The following is a 5,000-nucleotide window of genomic DNA, read 5'->3' on the forward strand; positions in this document are numbered from 1 at the left end:
TATCAGAGCTGTCAACACAAATGCCAGGCCTACCGAGATTTGTCCTATGCCACCCCCCTGCAGAAAACTTAATTGGTCTTCAGGTGATTTATATCAGGGTTGACAGCTTATCTATATATATTTTTTAGGGCGAGTCTGTGTTTGTCTGTGTGTGTAGTTAAACAAGGATGCCCGTGGGAATGTATAAAAAAAAATGTGGGATTTGTTTTGTGTGTTTATGCGAATATATATATGTATTGGGGTGTGTGTAAATGTGTATGTGTATATGTTTATGTGCATGCGTATGTGTGTCATATCTTTACAAAGAAAATAAAGAGAACACCCGAATACGACAGGGCATCTCCAACCAAGAAAGGTGCAGAATAGATGATTGAATCAAGTTACACAATCGCGTGTTAGCAACATTATTCATGCATGCATTTTGCATCAGCTACCCATCCCTGTCGGCAACATGAGCGGGTGAATTTTACATAGTGGTTACATTGGCATAAAATCATCGGACTAACCTGCCTTTGCGTGCTACAGAAGCAGAAACCCGAAGAGAGTGCATTGTAATAAAGGTAGACAAGAAATGAACGAGAATGAATAACTTTAAAAGCAAGATGTATAACTCATGCATTATATCAGTTGCAATAGTAACGCTAGACTGTACTACTTATCTTGTGGACCAGTCTCGGGCACGTACTTAGTAAACAAGGTAAACAAAATGCTTTTAAAGTATCGTTTTTCAGAATAACTTTTGGGGGACTCTTGGCACGTCATGTTTGGAAACGGGTAACTTTTGAAAACCTATATATGTATGTGTGCGTGAATATACGAAGGTGCCCGCACACACTCGCACAGTTCTGTGTTCATATATATGTGTATATGTATATATATATATATATATATATATATATATATATATATATATATATATATGTATATATATATATATATATATATATATATATACATACATATATATATATATATATATATATATATATATATATATATATATATATATATGTACATATACATATATATATGTATATATATCACACATATATATATATATATATATATATATATATATATATATATATATATATATATATATATGCATTCATGAATGTGGCCGCACTATATGGGAACAAAAAAAAAAAAAATCGACTTTCATCTGTCTCACCGCAATGGCCGGGGAGGTCGATGCAGGCCCCGACTCGGAGAGGACAAGAGGACGAGGAGCATTTCTTCTGTACGTGGGGCTACTGCAGGATATTACACAGTCATGGAACAGAGCGCGGACACACGGAAACTTGAGGACAGGACACGTGTGAATTTGTGTGTGTGTTTGTTTGTTTGTATGTGTTTGTTTGTATTTGTGTGTTTGTTTGTTTGTGTGTGTGTTTGTTTTCTTGTGTGTGTGTGTGTGTGTGTGTGTGTGTGTATGTGTGTGTGTGTGTGTGTGTGTGTGTGTATGTGTGTATTTGTGTGTTTGTGTGCAGTTGCTATATGCTTGAACGCACTGTACTGAAGTGGCATTGCCACACAAAGCACTCCCATGCAATAGCTACTAAGTACGAAAAAAATAAAAATCAGCTGAAAGAGGTCGTGTTTGTTCTGAATCCTTTATGAACATCTATTGAATTTGTCATGATGTTTGTTCTCGTGGAAGGAAGTAGACCATTGTTTTCCATTTGTATGATCTCTCTTATGGACAAGGAATCAGACAAGCAGATATGGATTTACGGAAAAGTAATCATATTTGGAATTGCTGATGAAATAAATGAATCTAACGAGTTACTAACATAGGTACAATCATTTCTACCTGCCCCCCCCCCCCTTCTCTCTCTCTCTCTCTCTCTCTCTCTCTCAGTTCCTCCCTCCCCCTTTCTCCCTCTTTCCCTCCCTCTCTCTCCCTCCCTTCCTCCTTCCATCCCTTTTCTCCCTCTTTGTCTACTGACCCACAGTCAAACACAAACACACACACACACATACAATGGGGATAAAAAGCAACATCACTCTTGACAATGATGGCGCTAACTGCAGCCGCAACTAGCGTTTGAGGCGGAGCAATCTCCCGGCATTTCCCTCGAGAGCTCTGCGAATATGACTGGCGTAAACGTCGCAAAAAACCCTGAAGGTGTCGAGCACTTAATTATAGTCTCCGTTGTTTCATCCTCACGTCCCCTAAAAATTAATAATTAGAAAAGGAGATGGTGAGAGAAAAGGAAACCAAAGAATAATCCCTGGACAATTTATCGTACCTTTTTAGACACGGGGTAGGAATTGGCGCGGGAGATAGCTGTTAAGAGGAAGCCAGAAGATTCTTATATTCCTGATGGTGCGGGATAAGGGCAAAAAAGATAGAGGAAGAAGAGATCGAAGAAGAGAGGGAAGAAGTACAGGAAAAATGCAGTTTATGTAGAAGACGACGACGACGTCGACGACGACGAAGAAGAGGAAGATGAAGAAGAAAGAAGAACGATAACGAAGGAAAAGATGTGGAAGGATGATGGGACAAAAGATAAGAACGAGAAACACGGACAATAGGGATGGAAGAAAGCATTGCGGAAAAGAATACCGCAATATTCACACGATCCGCGGGACGCTCATGAGAGATCACCAGATTAGCTTTTTGACATAGAGATAAGAGAAAGCCACAGCCGCCGCCGGCAGCGCCACCACACCCTCCGCGCCAGCCTCCCGAAGCAGGCGTAAATGTCACACGGAAATCGTCAGTGCTAAGCCCGGCAAAGGAGCTGATGGCGCGAGGGTTTTTACCCGCGCCGCCTTCACGATGTTTTAATTGGCTCCTTTTGTCGCCGGCCCGAGGAAACAGCTGTTATTGCGAGCCAACGAGGCAATTACTCTTCACTTGCCGAAGGAAACGCCGGGAACAAAAGCCTGGTTTGTGAGGCGCCCGACGCCGGCCCTTGACTCAAGCCCGTCTTGAGGCGCTGCGCTGTCGGCTTCCGGTGACTTATGTTAAAAAGCTAGATTCTGGGTGGGAACTATGAAAATGCATGCTTAGAAATGCGCGCGCGCGCTTTTGTTCTTGTATGTGTGCATATACATGTGTGTGTGTATATATATATACATACACATATATACATATATACATACATATATGTATGTATGTATGTATGTATGTATGTATGTATGTATGTATGTATGTATGTATGTATGTATGTATGTATGTATGTATGAATGTATGTATCCATGTATATATATGCATATATATCATACATTTTATAAAAACGAGATTTCTCTGCAATTGAAACACCGGCTTCATAAGGATTTCCGTAAACGTAACCTGTAAACGCATTAAAGCCCGGAATCGGGTCACGCTTTTTTCCATAGCGGGTTAATGCTTCATTCTCTCTCTCGCTTTTTATCTTTGATATACTAGCTTTTGATTCTGTAGTGTGAATGTTTTTTCCTCCAGGTTAAAACATCTCTATCTCTGTCTGTCTCTGTCTGTCTGTCTGTCTCTCTTTCTTTCTTTCTCTGTCTTTCTCTCTCTCTCTTTCTCTCTCTCTCTCTCTCTCTCTCTCTCTCTCTCTCTCTCTCTCTCTCTCTCTCTCTCTCTCTCTCTCTCTCTCTCTCTCTTCCTTTTTCTCTCTCTCTTTTATTCCCTCCCCCTCCCCCTTCCCCACTTTCTCCTCCCTCTCCCTCTCCCTCTTCCCCACCTTCCATCTCCATCTTTACCTCCCTTCTCCCTCTCGCTTACAAACAAGCCGACCGAGAACAGAGAACAGGAGGGGAAGACGACAGAAGAAATATGTACAGAACGAGGTAGGCGGGTTAGAAGGGACGGGGGGGAGGGGGAGGGTAGCTGAGAGGGAGGGGGAGAGGGGGAGAGGCTCGAGGTTAATAGGACCATCCAGTTAATTGGAAGGACAACACGGGCGGCGGTACTTCATGGTGTGGCCATTCCTCCTTTACAGCACTTTGCACTTTCCCTTATTCCACGTGCAGTCGCAAGGTTATGCTATGTGGACACAGATAAACAACACAAATGTCTATGCTTAAAGTTAGAAGCCTAAACTCAATAGAGTCAGAAACATACTAGAAATAAATAAGTAAATAGAGAAATGAACTGAAAAAGATATCTCTTTCTCGCTCTCGTCTCTAGCTTTTCTCTCTCTCTCTCTCTCTCTCTCTCTCTCTCTCTCTCTCTCTCTCTCTATCTATCTATCTATCTATCTATATATATATATATATATATATTTATCTGTTTCTCTCTCTCTCTGCCTCTGTCTCTGTCTCTCTCTGTCTCTCTGTCTCTGTCTGTCTTTAACTCTCTCTCTCTCTCTCTCTCTCCCTCTATCTCGCGCTCTCTCTCTTTCTCTTTCATTTTCTAGTCATAAATCCAAGTTTCTGATCTTCATCACGACAATACTGCATCCCCTCTTCCTCCTCCTCCTCCTCCCCTTCCTTCCACCCACTCTTCCCTTTCCCCAACGCTCTCTCCTCCACCCCTCACGATCTCCCCCCTACACACAAATTTCTCCCACGCAAACATCACAACGACCCTCCCACACACAACGACCATCCCACCCCCACCCCCACTTACCCCCACCCACCCCCATCCACCCCGACCCACCCCCACACACAACTACACCAATAACAATCCCCGGTGATTCCCACGGCTTAAGGCAGCTCATCAGTCCCCCAAACAAGGGGAAAATCACCCTTGCATTCGGCGTGAGACTCGGGCGAAGATGAAGCACGAGGCAACCCGGACGAGGGGAGTTGAGACGAGAGTGAAGGGCGGCGGATCACGTTTATGGGAGTGGGAGTGAGAGGGGAAAGGGGAAAGGGGAAGGGGAAATGCGAGGGGTTTAGGAGAGTGACAACTGGTAGGAGAATTTCGCCTTTATGTAAATGTTCTACTACTCTGTCTTTTTATCTATTTTATTTTTTGCTTGATGATGATAGCAGTAGTTGTAATATTAATAGTTGATGAAGTTAATCGTGATAACATAATCACAAATAACAATAACAAAGAT

Source organism: Penaeus chinensis, chromosome 15 (assembly GCF_019202785.1).
Source record: "Penaeus chinensis breed Huanghai No. 1 chromosome 15, ASM1920278v2, whole genome shotgun sequence".
In the NCBI taxonomy this organism is placed as follows: domain Eukaryota; kingdom Metazoa; phylum Arthropoda; class Malacostraca; order Decapoda; family Penaeidae; genus Penaeus; species Penaeus chinensis.